Source organism: Drosophila ficusphila, unplaced genomic scaffold (genome assembly GCF_018152265.1).
Source record: "Drosophila ficusphila isolate 14025-0441.05 unplaced genomic scaffold, ASM1815226v1 contig_470, whole genome shotgun sequence".
Taxonomy (NCBI): domain Eukaryota; kingdom Metazoa; phylum Arthropoda; class Insecta; order Diptera; family Drosophilidae; genus Drosophila; species Drosophila ficusphila.
In genome coordinates, this window is record NW_025064389.1 from 4581334 (window position 1) to 4599400 (window position 18067).

Here is an 18067-nt window from a genome sequence, read left to right on the forward strand (position 1 = left end):
GTGATGTTAAGATACCGACTGGATAAACAACACATATGAAGATGGTGCACAAAATCCTGATAGAATGTAAAATATTACTAGTGGTTCATCTATCCCCATGGTTAACCTATCCCCACTCTCCCCTATATATTCTTGATCAGCATCACGATCAGAATCGAAATACGTCTGTACGTCTGTCCGTCTGTCTGTTTCTATGTAAACTAGCCTCTCAGTTTTAAAGCTATCTTACTCAAATTTTTTCAAAAGTTGTGTAATTATTGCACGTAGTATATAAGTCGGAACTTGCCGGATCGGCAGACTATATCGGTTTGGGAGCTAACCGAGAATGAGCTACTAGAGAATGAAATAAAAAATTCTCACGACGTTGTTTTTGATCAGATCGCCTTGATTTCTTCCGGATGGCGTTTTCTAACTACTAATGAACTTCGGATTAAATTTTATCAAAATCGGATAGCTCTATCATATAGCTGCCATAGGAAAGACAAAAAAATATGTATATAAATAATGGGAATAAAATTATAACGTCGTTGTTTTTTAGGAACAATAGGAAAGATCGAAAAATCTATATAAAAGTAACGGAAATAAAATGATTGCATCGTTGTTTTTTTTTTTTTTTTTTTTTAATCAGAATATAGACTTTTCTAATGATTCTTGAATAACGAAGTAAATTTAATCAAAATCGGACATATCATATTGCTGCCATATAACAAATTGTCGTCATAGCTTCGATGTTGTTTAGCCTTTATGTATTTTGTTCGACATATTTATTGACTGCAAGGGTATATAAGCTTCGGCTTGCCGAAGCTAGCTTTCTTTCTTGTAAATAGGATTTTAGGATGTTTTGGTCGAAAATCTCCAGATAATACACACTTTCACACTAATCCCAAACAAAAATCTACATTCTTAGACCGATCAGATATCAAGCAGCGTGGTGTTTCTGTATCTACTTTTATTCATGTGGAGTATACAAACTTTGCGGCCTCCAATAAACCATTTAGCAGCGAATCCTAAGAAGACAACAGCTAATGCTGTATTTTTGTGTTCACAAACTAAATGCAAATGTCTTACCTGTGCCACCAGAGAATACAAAAAAATTTCACCGTTTTTCGAAGAGAACTTTGTAATGTTTTTTTCAAATATCACTTTTATACCCTTGCAGAGCGAAGTATTATAATTTCAGTCAGAAATTTGAAAATATATACAGGGTGGGCCAATTAAAAATCACCTTTTGAAATGGCTATAAAATGAAAACGCGTCAATATTTTTCAATTCTGATTTTTTTTTATTGTAAAGCTTAATTCTTCCGGTTTAATGTTGGAACACAACATCGTTCATGTGGCTGCCGCGGCTGGCGTGGCAGTAGCGGATGCGATCAGACCAATTTTTGACGACATTCTCGAGCGTGTGGGGTTGTATCTGGCCAATAACTTCGCCGATTTCGGCTTTCAGGTTTTCAATTGTTTGTGGATTCTTGGCATAACACTTATCCTTAACGGCACCCCAGAGATAATAGTCCAATGGCGTCAAATCGCAGTCTGAGTCTGAGCTGGTGAGTCAATTGGACCTTGTAAGGTATCATACCGAGGTCCTTAATATAGACTTTTCTAATGATTCTTGAATAACAAAGTAAATTTAATCAAAATCGGACATATCATATTGCTGCCATATAACAAATAGTCGTCATAGCTTCGATGTTGTTTAGCCTTTATGTATTTTGTTCGACATATTTATTGACTGCAAGGGTATATAAGCTTCGGCTTGCCGAAGCTAGCTTTCTTTCTTGTAAATAGGATTTTAGGATGTTTTGGTCGAAAATCTCCAGATAATACACACTTTCACACTAGTCCCAAACAAAAATCTACATTCTTAGACCGATCAGATATCAAGCAGCGTGGTGTTTCTATATCTACTTTTATTCATGTGGAGTATACAAACTTTCCGGCCTCCAATAAACCATTTAGCAGCGAATCCTAAGAAGACAACAGCTAATGCTGTATTTTTGTGTTCACAAACTAAATGCAAATGTCTTACCTGTGCCACCAGAGAATACAAAAAAATTTCACCGTTTTTCGAAGAGAACTTTGTAATGTTTTTTTCAAATATCACTTTTATACCCTTGCAGAGCGAAGTATTATAATTTCAGTCAGAAATTTGAAAATATATACAGGGTGGGCCAATTAAAAATCACCTTTTGAAATGGCTATAAAATGAAAACGCGTCAATATTTTTCAATTCTGATTTTTTTTTATTGTAAAGCTTAATTCTTCCGGTTTAATGTTGGAACACAACATCGTTCATGTGGCTGCCGCGGCTGGCGTGGCAGTAGCGGATGCGATCAGACCAATTTTTGACGACATTTTCGAGCGTGTGGGGTTGTATCTGGCCAATAACTTCGCCGATTTCGGCTTTCAGGTTTTCAATTGTTTGTGGATTCTTGGCATAACACTTATCCTTAACGGCACCCCAGAGATAATAGTCCAATGGCGTCAAATCGCAGTCTGAGTCTGAGCTGGTGAGTCAATTGGACCTTGAAGGGTATCATACCGAGGTCTTTAATATAGACTTTTCTAATGATTCTTGAATAACAAAGTAAATTTAATCAAAATCGGACATATCATATTGCTGCCATATAACAAATAGTCGTCATAGCTTCGATGTTGTTTAGCCTTTATGTATTTTGTTCGACATATTTATTGACTGCAAGGGTATATAAGCTTCGGCTTGCCGAAGCTAGCTTTCTTTCTTGTAAATAGGATTTTAGGATGTTTTGGTCGAAAATCTCCAGATAATACACACTTTCACACTAATCCCAAACAAAAATCTACATTCTTAGACCGATCAGATATCAAGCAGCGTGGAGTTTCTATATCTACTTTTATTCATGTGGAGTATACAAACTTTGCGGCCTCCAATAAACCATTTAGCAGCGAATCCTAAGAAGACAACAGCTAATGCTGTATTTTTGTGTTCACAAACTAAATGCAAATGTCTTACCTGTGCCACCAGAGAATACAAAAAAATTTCACCGTTTTTCGAAGAGAACTTTGTAATGTTTTTTTCAAATATCACTTTTATACCCTTGCAGAGCGAAGTATTATAATTTCAGTCAGAAATTTGAAAATATATACAGGGTGGGCCAATTAAAAATCACCTTTTGAAATGGCTATAAAATGAAAACGAGTCAATATTTTTCAATTCTGATTTTTTTTTTATTGTAAAGCTTAATTCTTCCGGTTTAATGTTGGAACACAACATCGTTCATGTGGCTGCCGCGGCTGGCGTGGCAGTAGCGGATGCGATCAGACCAATTTTTGACGACATTCTCGAGCGTGTGGGGTTGTATCTGGCCAATAACTTCGCCGATTTCGGCTTTCAGGTTTTCAATTGTTTGTGGATTCTTGGCATAACACTTATCCTTAACGGCACCCCAGAGATAATAGTCCAATGGCGTCAAATCGCAGTCTGAGTCTGAGCTGGTGAGTCAATTGGACCTTGTAAGGTATCATACCGAGGTCTTTATGCAAAATCCTCCTCAAAGAGGTTCGTGAGATGTCCAATTGTTGACTTCGTTGACGAGTGGAGGTTGTCGGAAGATCGCGCACATCTTTGGCTACAACAGCAATGTTTTCAGCAGTACGAACAGTTGACTCACGTTTTCGTGTTGTTTTGTTGTTCAGTGAACCAGTTTCACGCGCACGTTTAAAAAAATTGGCCAAAACAAATCGGGAAGGTGCCATTTCGCGACCATACTTTGTACGCAATTTCCTTGCAGTTTCGGCAACTGATTCGTTACTTTCGAAGTAAAATTTTACCATTTCCCAGCGTTGTTCGTTCGAGAAGCGTTCCATTTCGTGAACCGGAGTTGATATACTGAACAACTATCGATATGCAACTGACATATGTGGTATGTACAAATAATATGTCGATTTTTCTATGAAATTTCTATATATTCAACATATTTTATGTCTGAAAGAGTATAAAAGCTTCGGCTTGCCCAGGCTAGCTTCCTTTCTTGTTTGACAATCTGTTAGGGGACTATTCCTTGCTTTATTTTTTCATTAATATTGTAATTTATTTTGTTTAAGTATTTCTTATTTTAAAATGCTTCTAGAATTCGAGCTGGAATGGACAAAGCATACTCAGAGAGGCACTTCTCTTATACAGACAGCCTTATATCTTCAATCAAAATAATACGGTTTTTAACACTTTCCATTACCGCTAGATCAAGTTAGCAACCTATTGCACAATCTTCTGAAAAGCTCTCTTTAAACATTTTCCAAAGATTTGTGGCATTGGACCTTTGACAATTTACTATCATCACTGCAAATAAATTACGCAAATGAATTGCCGATTTGCATAAAATAACTTATTCTAAAGTACAATTCCAGTGCTTGTCATCTTCTAGTAAGCCAGTGAATGCCTTACAGGCCAATTAAAATGTGACAAATGCAACATTATTAACTGCTCTAGTATAAAATAATGAGGTTGGGTTCTTACAACTGGGTCGATTTTGGAAAGTTCGAACATATCTGTCACTGTTGTCATTGATTAGTTGTTTAATTGGTAACTTAAGTGGCTTTGATCATTGGGATCCAAATATATCCGTTGACTGCTATCAAATTATTTTATATTCCAGAACGTAAACAAAAACAAGAAATAAAGGTAGCTTCGGCGAGCCAAGGCTTAAATTCTAAAAATTTTGCTTAACTGACGAAAAACAACGATGTTATCATTTTATTCCGTTAATTTCCTTCAATTCTATATAGATCTTTTGATCTTTCCTATTTGTATGAGATAGGTATAGGATTTTTTTGAAATTTGGTTTCTCGGCTCATGGGTATTTAAAAAACTCGATGATCTAAAAGTCATAGTCGTGGGATAAAAAACTACGACGTTATCATTTTTTTTTTGCCGATTTTTATGAAATTTAATTCAAAATATTATTATAGTCAAAAACACCATCTGGAAAAAAATAATTCGATATGATCAAAAACAACGGAGTGATAATTATTTTTTTGAATCTATCGTATGGGAACTAACCGATGTAGTCGCCCGATTCGGCCCGTTCCGTCTTATATACTGCGTGCAATAACTACTAAACTTTTGGGAAAGTTTTAACAAAATAGCTTCAAAACTGAGAGACTAGTTTAAAGATAAACAGACAGACGGACAGACGTACAGACGTATTTCTATTTTGATCGTGATGCTGATTAAGGCTGTATTATGGGGTCTGAGGTGCCTACTTCACTGCGTTGCAAACTTGTGACTGAAATTATAATACCCTCTGCAAGGGTATAAAAATGGGCTGGGTGATTAACGTTTAAATCCTTATAAGAGGATATGGTAATGTGTTAAAAGATGGAAGCTAGTTTTTTCTTACTTTGCTTGAAAGCATCCTCATAACAAAACATTGTTATTTTAATTGTTTTATCAGAATTGTAATAGTTTTTAATCGTAGAAAAAAACATGATTTTTTCTTTTTGCCTTTTTATTTAGTTTGAGGAAATAATTTCTTTACGATGCGAAACATGATAGTTGCTTTTCTGTCACATTTGACAATAAGATTTTAATTCTGATGAACTTTTTTACAAAAAGGAAATAATTAATCAGCAAGCAACCAGATGAATTAGCAACCAATCGGACAATATAAGGCTGTCGGTATAAGAGACGTGACTCTCACACTATGCTTCGCCCATGCCGGCTCGAATTTAAAAAACATTTTGAAATAAGAAATACTTTATCAAAATAAAGTACAACATTAATGAAATAAAATTAAGCAAGCGAAAATTCCTTAACAAATGATCAAACAAGAAAGGAAGCTAGCCTCGGCAAGCCGAAGCTTATATACACTTTCAGATATCAAAAATGTCGAACCAAATACATAGAGGCTAAGCAATATCGAAGCTATGTTAATTTTTCTATTAAGTATCTATATTTTCAGCGATTGTTTATTTGGAAGCTGTATGATATAGTAGTCCGACTTTAATGAAATTTAAATCGAAACTTGAGAGTCATTAAAAAATTCGTCGTCGTCCGGCTTTTATGAAATTTACCGTTGGTTTTGGTCATATCGACTTGATTTCTTTCAGATGGTATTTTTTATTCAAATGTTATCAAAATCGGATGACTATATCATATATATATATATATATATAATAGGTTTGCAATGTCCGGTTAGTAAGCCGGTAACTATCCTAAGTGATCTCTTTCCTAGTAGTATAAGTTTCTTAAACCTCTTCATGTCATAATTGACGATGAGGGTTTTGGCTTGTCTTTGGCCTGTGGTGTTTCCCCAGCAGGTTTGCCTCATATGTAACTCTTCCTTCCTTAGGTAATCTTTGATTGTGTGCCTGCCTATGCAACAGTAAGGCTCTGGTCCTATAAGGGGTCGTTCCGGCCCTAGTTTTGCTAACCTGTCGGCTAGTTCATTCCCGGATATGTCTTTATGTCCTGGAATCCATCTTAATGACAGCCTGTTGTTGCTGCCCAGAAGGTTCAACTTTGTTCTTACTTCTCGAACCAGCTTCGAGGTGATTCTATTGCTGCAGAGTGCAGTAATAGCCGCTCGACTGTCCGAGAGGATCGCAATGTCCTTGTTTGTGTACCCACGCTCCATATTGAGCCCTGTACACCGTCCTATGGCGCATACTTCAGCTTTTAATATGCTGGTGTATTGGCCTAACGATTCATGGTACTTGATTCGTGGTCCTATTACTCCAAGGCCAGTGCCTTGGTGTGTTAGAGACCCGTCTGTATACCATGCTATAGTATGACTCGCCATGGAGTGTACTTCCTTCATGGTGGTCCATTCTTTCTTGTTGCTCAGATGATCAGAGAAATTCTTTTCGAAGATGAATTCTACTGTCATTTCGTCCCTGGGGTGTGAACTCAGGGGAAGTTAGACTAGTAGTTTTGCTGCATCCCTAGGACTGAGGATGCGGTCACTGCCATTACCACAAGAATTGATTCTTAGTAGGGTGGCTTTCCTCTGTAACTCTACTACGCAGTGTAGCGGAGTGAGTTCCATGAAAACTTCCAGTGTCGCAGTGGGGCAGGTTCTCATTGCTCCTGCCATACATATGCATGCCAGTCTTTGCAGCCTTTGGAGCTGTTTCTGTGCGGTAATGAGCCTAGCTCTTTTACCCCAGGCTACTGAACCATATGTAAGTATTGGCCTCACAATTATAAGGTATAGTGTAAGGATGTTCTGGCTATGCCGGGGTGAAGCCTCAGCGGTGCCAGGGGTGTTCATCACAGAAAATTTATAAGAAACTATGAAGGGACACTGGAGGATCGTGGGAGGTGGGTGACGCATGGTACTAGAGAGGGAGAGCACTGGCGACGGCGGTAAGGGTGGTCATTGGCCAGTCGGAGTAGCTTCCGTCGCAGCCGACCCAGTGTGTGGTAAAAATTCCAGGCACACTGGGTGGCAGACGACGAGGCTGAAAGCAGCACGAGGGAGGGGCGAGGGGCCCAGTTGGCTCTCAGCTAGGCAGTCGCTGGCGTGGTAAAAGTTCCAGGCGCCATAACTACCTGGGTGGGGCGAAAAGTGGGGATCCGTGCCAATGTCGGTGCCGGCTACGATCGGCAGGCATGGTCCCGGGCGCTGTGGTCGAGAGAGCCCAGTCACCTCCACCGTAGCCAGTCCCGTGCGTGGTAAAAATTCCAGGCACAAATGGCTGACGATGGAGGGCGGAATCGGAGACAGAGAGAGAGAGGGCGGGAGCCCGGTGGGCCCGATCGAAGTAAAGCTGATCGCTGGGAAATCGGAGTAGCTCCTGCCGCCGCCGACCCAGCGCGTGGTAAAAATTTCAGGCACGCTGGGGACGAGCGCCCGCCGAGGTAGTTGGTGGCGTGGTAAAAATTCCAGGCGCCATAACTACCAGGGCAGGGCGGAAAGGGTGAACTGTGCCATGCTCGGGTACCTGCGGGGTCACTTGCCGCGGAGAGGGAGGAAAGCAATTAAAGGTGCCGATGCTGGTGGTTTTCTGTGTAAATGTGAGTGTGTGTCTGTGTGCGTAGATGTAGGTGTGTATGTGCGTAGGTACATGTGAGTGTGTGTAAATGGGGCATGTGGGCTTTTTTTTTTTTTTTTTTTTTTTTTTTTTGTATAGGGGGAAAGCTTGAAGAGCCGAAGTCTGGGTCTTTCACCCAGTAAAACCATGAACCTACTCTCCGTTTCCCTTCTCACGGTACAACCGCAGGGGTTAACCTTGGGTATTACTTCGCGAGGGGGGAGATGGCCTGAAAAGCCGCAACTAGTAATTAAACTAGGTTAGCGCGACGCATGGATTTCATGACAAAGACTGTCATTTTGCTGACGGCATCCCAATTGTTTTGTGAGCCCAGTAGCGTATCCATCAGGTCAGAGACCGTGAACGGCTTCCCAATTGCTAGGCTGAGCTCATGCCTTATAGCTTCAAAACTCGGACATAAAAAGAAAACATGTTCTGCGTCTTCGATTGCACCAGTACACTGTGTGCAGAACGGGTCCGTCTCGTGCCCAAACCTATGAAGATAGGATTTAAAGCACCCATGTCCTGTCAAGAGTTGCGTCATGTAGAAGTAAACCTGTCCGTGCTTTCTTTCTACCCAACGCTCCACATCGGGCAGCAGCTTGTGCGTCCACCTACCCTTTGTGCTTCCACTCCACCGGTTTTGTCACGCTGAGACCACGCGGGCTCTGATCTCCTCGATCGATGCATATTCGCCGGCCAGCTCCTGCGCCTGCTTTGCGAGCAGGTCTAGGGCCGTCGTGGCGGCTAGAAATAACGCGCTTTCCTCGGAAATGGTCCGAAAGCCACATATAACTCGGAGTGCGGCATGAGCGGCTATATGTAGGCGAGGTCATGGCCGGAGCCCAGATCGGTGCCGCATACATGATTGTGGATTTCACCACATTTGCCAGAAGGCGCCTACTCTGCTGTTTTGGCCCGTTAACGTTCCCTAACATTCTAGCTAAGGACGTGGCAACTTTAGCAGCTTTGTTGCCCGTCACCTCTAGATGGAATTTGAACGTAAGCCGGTGATCCAACATTACGCCAAGGTACCTAATGAATGGCTTGGACCGTATAGTAGTCCTACCCACTATTATTTGGGCGGTTTCTACCGCCTTCCTGCTGCTAATCAAGACGGATTCCGTCTTGTGCTCGGCTAGCTTCAAGCCATTGGCACATAGCCAGTGGGAAGCTTGCTCGATGGACGCATTTGTTACTGCTTCGGCTTCATTTAAATGCTTCGCTACTGCGATGACGGCAATATCGTCTGCGAAGCCAATGATCGTAGCTCCTTCAGGGAGCTGTAGGTTAAGTATTCCGTCGTACATGCAGTTCCAGAGGGTAGGACCCAGAACAGCCCTGAGGAACTCCTGCTGAAACTGCATAGCTTCGACGGCCCTCCTCAGTGCCATATAGATGCTGTCTGTTGCTAAGATACTCTGAGACTATGTCCACCAGATAGCTGGGGACCTGTAAGCGTCTCAGGGCCGAAAGTATCCACACCCAGTTTGCTGTATTAAATGCGTTCTTTACGTCTAGAGTAGTCACAAGGCAGTATTTTTTACTACCACCTCGCCACCGTGCTCCCTGGATTGCCTCAGAGCCCAGTTTGTGTACCAGCCCGATCGCGTCCACTGTGGAGCGCTTCTTCCTAAAACCAAATTGGTTATGGGATAAGCCCGGACCCTCGGACAGTGCAACTTAGATGCGGTTGCAGATGAGCCTCTCATATACCTTTCCCACTGTATCAAGCATGCAGAGTGGTCTATATGCCGCAAGTTCATCATTTTGACTGCCCTTGGGTAAAAGTACCAGTCTCTGCATTTTCCAGGCTTCAGGGAAAGTTCTCTGAGCGAAGCAGGCATTGAAGAGCTTGACGAAGATCTCTAATCTTTCCGTCATTATGATCTTTAACGCTTTGTTAGGAATCATATCTGGGCCAGGGGCCTTTTCGACTTTGGTTCTCCTAACTTCAGCCAAGACTTCCGCGGCATTAGTGGACATGGACATGTTATCACTTTGTAGCGCGGGGGGCTCCTGCTGTGGCTGCAGTGCTTCGCACGACGGGAAGAGTTGCGCCACTATGTTGCTAAGCTGCTCAGGACATGTTGGGGTGGGCTGGCTGAAGGCCGCCACTTTCCCCATTACCAGCTTGTACGCTGTTCCCCAGGGGCGTGCGTTTGCGTCATCGCATAGTTTTGCGAAGCATTGTTTTTTGCTCGCGGAGATCTCCTTTTTAAGAGCCGACCGCAAGGATTTGTAGAGGCGTTGGAGGGGGCATGTGGGTGTGTACGAGTGTGTGTGGCTTACCCCATAAAATAGCAAGTTGGGAAGTGTTGGGTTTGGGTAGGTATGTGTGTATTTATTATGAAAAGTTGTAATGCGTAATAATGTGTCCTCTGCGTCACTGCCGGTGCCGTTGTTCCTTGACGCTGGTAATTTTCCACTCGGGTCACTCGCGCTATGTTTGCGGCTCGTTTTCTGTTCGCGACCTGCTCACTGTGAACGTTGGAATTCGACTCCCCGATCGTTTCTCGTTGCCCTTTTCGCAAGCCTAGCGCTGCAGACTTTTGCTTGCGCCGGCCCTTCGGTTGGCGTCGCGTGCCGATCGTTGTTTTTTTTTTCTCGGTTTTGCCAGATCGTAGTGATCGGGAGGGTGATCGTTGCAGTGTTGGTGGACTATTGTTTGTTTGGACTTGGGTCCTAGTTTTGGCGGGATGGCAGGGCTATTGTTGTTTTGGGTTATGTGTGTCGAGGGTGGCAACCTGTTTCAACGTGGGGTAGGTCGCGATTTTGGGACTTCGTCACAATAGCCATCTGATGATTTGGGGTGAGGTCCCCCAAGATTTCCATGCAATTTTCCGACAGGTGAAGAGAGCCCTGAGGCACTTATCCACTGTCTTTTTCATTTGGTTTGCAAACGTTAGTCTCCTGTCGAAGGTAACTCCGATGTACTTAACTTCCCGGCTTATTGCTACGGGAGTACCTAGTAGCATAATTTGTCTCATTTTCTGTAGTTTGTACTTCTTTGTAAAAGGAACAATGACTGTCTTTGCGGGGTTGAGGTTATGATCAACTTCCCTGCACCAGTCAAGCGTTATCTTGAGTCCGAGTTGGACTATATCGCAGAGCGTTTCTTCAAATTTCCCTTTGGCTACTATTACTATGTCATCGGCATAGCCCTGGCATTGTATTCCTCTATCGACGAGTTTCTTTAGTAGTTCGTCTACTAGTAGGCTCCACAGTAAAGGAGACAAAACTCCACCTTGCGGACATCCTCTGCTTGTGGCAACGGTCATTGTGCTATTGCCAGTGGTCGCCATTGCCTGCTTGGAGCTTAACAAGGCTCCAATCCATTTTTTTGTTGTCGCGTCTATATTCCTTCTGGCAAGGGCCGCTAAGACAGCATCATGCGACTCATTGTCAAAGGCGCAGATTGCAACTTCTTTATTGTCCACTGCCCCTTCAAGAGTGTGACAAAGGTGGTACAGTGCAGTGTCTGTTGAACGACTTGCCCTGTATGCATGCTGCGTGGGTTGCAGCGGACAGTCCTTAAGCACTGTGCTCCTAATATGGTAGTCTACCAGCTTTTCCAACGTTTTAAGGCAAAACGAAGTTAAGCTGATAGGTCTGAAGGACTTTTGGTTGGTGATGTATTTCTTCCCTGCTTTGGGGATGAAGACCACCCTAGCTCTACGCCACGCATTTGGGATGTGTCCAATTGCTAGGCTGCTCAGCATCAGTCTCCTTAAGCAGGTTAGGAGTAAATCCAGTCCTGGCTGCAGGAATGATGGGGAGATACCATCCAGACCTGGTGACTTAAATGGTTGGAAGGTCCCAATTGCCCATTTAAGTCTCTCCGGAGAGACTAGAGACTTGGCAATTGCCCAGTCCTCTACGCTTGGTCTGAGGTATCTCGGAGTGGACATATCTTCCGCCAGGGGTGAGCTCCCAGGGAAGTGTGTTTCAAAGAGTAAAGCTAGTTTATCCCTGTCGTCGGAAGTGTAGGAGTTATCACATTTCCTCAGGGCTAGGTTACTTTCTAGTGCAGCTTTGGCCATAGCCTTGTGCAATCTTGCCCCTTCATGGGCTGTGCTGATTGCCTCACAGAAGTCTCTATAGTTCTTCCGTTTGGCCTTCATGATCTCTTTATTGTAGAGCGTCAGGCATTGTTTATATTGTCTTTAGTTATCCTCGCTCGTTTTTGCTCTGTTGAAGAGCCGGCGGGTTGGCGTTCCACCATGGGGCGCCTCTTTCTGCTTTCCGTTTGCCAAGAGGGCAACTGTCCTCAAAAGCATTGGCTATCTTCTTGCAGAGGTTTTCCACTGCCTGATCTAATTCTAAAGAATGTCTGGGTATACCTGACGGTTCGTTAGAGAGATTGAGCTCAAGAGAGGACTTGAACCAATCCCAGTTTGTTTTCTTTGGGTTCCTTTTGGGGGCGTCCCTAGCGGTGTTGAAGTCTAATTCAAATCTAATGATTCGCTGATCCGACATTGATTCCTCTGGCGACACATGCCAGTTCTTGATAAGTGGTCCTAGAGACCTGCTCATCAGAGTTATGTCTAGCACCTCCTCTCTTACTCTAGTAGTGAATGTCGGTGTGGACCCGACATTACCGATTTCTAGGTTACTATTTATAATAAACTCTATTAACTGCTCACCAGCGTTGCCAGTTTTTTTTTTTGCCAAGTCGGGACTTAGGAAATTTTTTTGTGAAAAAAGCGGGATTCTTACGTCGAAAGCGGGACATAATAAAAAACGTATACAACCATAAGTTTTTAAAATATTTAACTTTTTATTGTCATCCAAATTAAGTTCAAGTACAATAGATAGTATTAGCTTTAGAAAATTTTTAACAAAAAAATAATAATTCCAATGATATTTTCTATTTTTTTAAATTTTAACTTACAATAAGATAATAACTATTCATAACTTATTCATTATATTTCTTTGAAGATTTCACTTCTTTTAAAGTTTCAGTTTTTCCTTTAATAAAAATGAAGAACTCTTCACAGGTTAGCTGTAGATTAAACTGAATAAGTAATTCTGATTTCATTAAATTAACGGAGCATTTATTTCTGGTATCCGACCATTTCAAATTCATCTGGGAAAAAACGCGTTCAGGAAAGCAGTTTGATGTTGGGATACTTAATATAAAAGACACTAGTTTAAACATATTCCTGGTATCTTTTTTTGGAAACTGTTTAAAGATCTGGTGCCATTTCTGTCCGGTGGTGGAAGTGGTGTCTTTGCAATTTCCCACTAATACGTCCAAGGATGATTTCAACAAGTTAAATTCTTCATATAAGTTATTTACCGAAATATCGCCTGTCAATTTTATTAAGGATACAGCATTTTCAATCATGTCAAAACTAACTTCACTTTTCAGGCTTATGAATTGTAGTCTAGAAAAAATATTTTCATCAGAAAAATTGTAACGTTTGTCTATATATTGTTGGCAATTTGTGTAAAAATTTTTGAAGTCTTCGATGGCTTTTATCTGTTCAGATTCAACCAAATTATTTAAAATCTGTTTTGTCTGATAGCCAAAAAACCCATCCTTTAGTCTTTGAGTCAACTTTGAGCGGAAGAGGCATAATGACTCATGCATTTCTGTTATGGCAATATCATTTCCCTGAGACTTTTTCATTAATGTATTAAAAGCACTCATCACATTATGAACAAAATGCAAGTAGGCTAGAGTTTTCATTTCCTCCGCTTCAGAGTAAAAAATCTTTTCAATGGCTTTTGCACATGATTCTTGCTTATGAAAGTAGCTCTTCAAAGCAGGCCAAACCTCAATTATTCTCTCAACAGCAGGACAGAGCGTCAGAAATCTTGTGTTTACATGACGTAATAATTCTACCCATTCCATATCCGTCGTTTTAAATATCTCCATCAATTTCGCACGACGTTTAGCTGAATGTGAGAAATGACCGTATATTTTTAAGATTAAAGCTTCTACATCGATGTTTAGTCTATCACATGCAAATTTACTCATGTTATGCAAGATATGAACTGAACAGTTAGCTTTTAATATTTTTTCATTTTTGGCAACAAGATTTATGAAAACAGAATGATTTGAACCAAAGTTTACATTTGTATTGTCAGCACCATATGATGTTACTTGCAATAATTTCAAGTTATTTTTATCTAATGTTTCACAAAGTACATTTGTTATTTGGTCGGCAGTTTCGTCATTGCTCTCCACAAAATCTATTAATTTGTTTTGTATTCCTTTATCAAAGCTAAAATATCGCACACATATTGGAAACATTTTCCGGTTTCCTTTATTGCTGGCATCCGTAGAAATCGAAAAAAATAAATCATCTTTTAAGTTTTGAATAACGTCCTTCAAAGCTTCTTTTGCCAATACTTCACAAACTATTGCTTCACTTTTTGTCCTACCACATTTGACATTCTTAGCTATCTTAGAATCGGCGTACATTAGAGGTAATAATTTTTGTAAACAATCCATACTATTGTAGCTTAAGGAATGTTTAACTGTGTGATATATAGAAGTAATTTCTGCGGCTGACGTTTTGTATATAACATGATCACTATCAGACGTGGAAGTACCTGGTGCCTGCAAATAGCTTGTTATGTTTCTTGCAGCACGAGAACTCGAGATTTTCAAGTGACTACTTGTTTTTGAATGCTTTGATACGTCGTTTAATCCGCCATGAGAAATAGTAAACTCTTTTTTGCACAATTTACAATAAGCTCTGAACGGATCCGACGTCACATTACACAACCAATTAAAATCTTTCTGCCAATTAGTACTGAATTTCGTCAGGCGATGCTTTCCTAATTTGATTTTCTTCTTGGGTGTAAGGTTTTCCAGTTCTGAGGAATCCGAAACATCACTATCAGCTTCATTCATCTTTAAAGGATTTTAATAAGTAAACTCCAATAATTCACGAACAAAAACACGTGAAAAACTTACTTTTCTTTTCTTAATGAAATCAAACTGTGTATGTCAATTACGCACGCAATGCAACTCACTAAAATATCAATGCTTCACTGCACTAAAACAAACGGTAATCGTTATTCTTTCGTTGATAATCATAAGCAAAAGCAAAATAAGGAAAGAGCGAAGAGAAAGAGAGGAAGTCGCAGTCGCACGCGCCTCTCTCACTCCTGAGCGCTTCATCAGTTCGAAATATCATTAAAAAGCGGGACTGAACCTGTCCCGCGCGGGACATTTAATTTTAATTTAAAAATCGGGACGTCCCGCCAAAATCGGGACGTCTGGCAACGCTGCTGCTCACCTCTGTTGTTGACGTCGGTTCTTCCCCATATGACGTGATGTGCATTGGCGTCACATCCTATGATTAGGGGTATCTTCTTCCTCCTGCAGCATTCCACGAGTCCGATGATTTCCGGTAGTGGGCATGCTGCATCCCCAGCGAAATATGCCGATGCTATGGCGATCGCTGGTAATTTTCCTGTGCCGCTCACCATTACCGCGACACAGTCCCTGCTTAGGAACTCTGAAAAGATATTATAATTGATATCTTTCCTTATTAATATGCATGCTCTTGGGTGTGCACCCCGTTGGTCGCATATTACCTTTGATTCCTTGGTGTACAGGCCTTTAATGCCCTGATTGCACCAAGGCTCCTGAATGAGGCGGATGCCGCCTTGGCCCGGTGTAAGTTCCCCTGGGCTAGCTGCGTGCTGCGGTGTGCAGCCATTACTGGAGCGGGTGCTCCATGTTTTGGGGGCGGGCATTCCCCTTCACTGCCTTGACGTCGGCTTCCTTCTCGTGCTACCTCCTGGGAGGGCGAGGGATGCTCATCCTCACTCTCCACGTCCATATCGGCGATAGCCTCCTCCTCTGCACCCAATGGCTCTTGTGGCTTTCTGAGAAGCTCCTCATTGCTTCTTTCTGCACTTCTAGGGCAGAAGACTGTGACATTGTATGCCGCAGGAATGTCTTCTTCTACCCAAGTGTCAAGGGGCACGCCCTTCCATGTTCTTAGCTGAGGCGTTCCAGCCCTCAGCCAGTCCGCCGAGTCCTGGTTCAAGCAGTCTATCAGGAGGTATCCGACCCTAAAGTAGATACCTCTGAAGGCGACTGCTGAGTTCCATTCAGACGTGACTACATCGTCCATTATGGCCTCCTCCAGCTCGGCAAGCTCAACCTCAGGTAGTACCGCAACTCTGACTCTCTTGGCGGCCTCCGCGTAGGAGGTGTGTGTGCCAGTGAGAGCCGTCGCCTTCGATGTGCTTGGCTCATCAGGCCTTGGGGGGCGGGGGGAGGTGCCGCTGCCTCTTTGATGCCCTCTGACTTGGACCTTTTCGGGGTGTCCATCAGAGGTGTGAGGGTACTATTTGCCCGCTTTCTGGCAGGGGCAACGTTTTGTGCCACTGGTCGTGGCTCTTTCGCCTTCTTAAAAAGCTTCATCAGGCGTCATGCCCTGCTGAAGGTACCTGAGGTACCATTTGACCTTGGAACCCGACAGGGCTTTCCTGTTGGGGTCGCCTAGGCCTCCTGGTTGTCCTCTGGCTGGAAGGAAATCTGCCTTATTGGCGGGCTTGGTCTTCTGTACAGCCGCGGGGGGTGGGCAAGCCGGCCGGGATGGTCCTGCCGGTTGCCCACGTTCCCGAACTGGAACAGTCGATCGTTGATCCTGATGTAAGCTGCGCTCCTGAGTGGTGCTGGTGCCACCTGGGGTCCCACTCCGTCAAGGAATTTTTTGGAATCTAGAGTTTTTTAATAACTCTCGAATTTTGAATTAACATTCATTAAAATCGGACGACTATATCACATAGCTGTTATATTAATAATCTTCGAAAATATAGAAACGCAATAGAAAAATTGACATAGCTTCTTTGCTTTTTAACATTTATGTATCTTATTCGACATATTTCGGATAGCCGAAACTAGGTTCCTTTCTTGTTTTGCAAAAGTTTTTACCCCCCACTTACAAAGGTGTTGTAGATCAATTATATCTCCATGTCAACATTGTAAGATGAAGTCAAAACTCTTGAAGCTTGTATAATATATGGCTTCAAAAAAGCTTTAGACTGACGTAGATTACTCTAATTTAAGTAAAAAAAAAGAAAGGAAGCTAGCTTCGGCAAGCCGAAGCTTATATACCCTTGCAGTCATCAAATATCTCAAAAAAAATACATAAAGGCTAAACAACATCTATATTATCCATATTTTCGACTATTGTCCGTATTGCAGCTATGGTATATGATATATTTGTCCGATGTTGATGAAATTTAATTCGTAATAAAAATAAAAAAAATCATGCTTGTTTGATAATAAACAACGATTTTTCAATCTTTCCTTGTTTCTCTAATCAAGGGTTATTGTAAAACTCCATATTCATTCTCGTGGGATTAAAAACAACGAAGTTATAATTTTTTTTTTCATTATTTATATACATATGTATATATTTTTCGATCTTTCCTATGTCGGCTACATGATAGAGTTATCCGATTTTGATTAAATTTAATCCGAAATTCAATAGTAGTTGGAAAACTCCATCTGGAAGAAATCTAGTCGATGTGATTAAAAATAACGGAGTAAGAGATTTTTATTTCATTCCCTCGTATGGGAGCTATCCGATATAGTCGCCTTTTATACTGCGTGCAATAACTACACAACTTTTAGTAAAGTTTTAGCAGGATAGCTTAAAAACTGAGAGACTAGTTTGCGTAGAAACAGACAGGAGGACAGATGGACAGACGGACAGACGTGTTTCGATTCAGATGGTGATGCTGATCGAAAATATGTGTACTTTATGGGATCTGAGATGTCTCCTTCCTTGCGTTGCAAACTTCTTACTGAAATTATAATACCCTTTTGCTCTGCGAGGGTATAAAAAGATTGTGTATGTCATTATTATTAGGTGGCACTACAACCCGATTCGGGTTTTAGCCGACCTCAGCATCTCCCTCCAGGCGCCTTTGCTCTTCGCGCGCATCTTCCAATCGGAAATACCCAGTGCAGTCAGGTTCTCCTCCACTTGGTCCTTCCATCGGAGCTTTGGTCGTCCCCTTCGCCGTTGCCCGTAGTCGACTCTCGCTTCAAAACCCATCTGAGCTGGAGA

At 41.9% G+C, this 18067-nt stretch overlaps 1 protein-coding gene and 1 long non-coding RNA gene across 3 annotated transcripts in view; one reads left to right on the forward strand and one right to left on the reverse strand.

Moving 5' to 3' along the window:
* The window catches only part of LOC108093265 (rabankyrin-5), a 70508-nt gene that overhangs the window by 46585 nt on the left and 5856 nt on the right, over positions 1 to 18067 (forward strand). The gene's annotated exons all lie outside the window — the stretch shown is intronic.
* Positions 1592 to 4669, reverse strand: LOC122320327. The gene is made up of 2 exons (XR_006245624.1): positions 3492 to 4669; positions 1592 to 2527 (listed from the first exon to the last, which is right to left on the reverse strand). It is a non-coding gene; the product is annotated as an uncharacterized LOC122320327 (long non-coding RNA).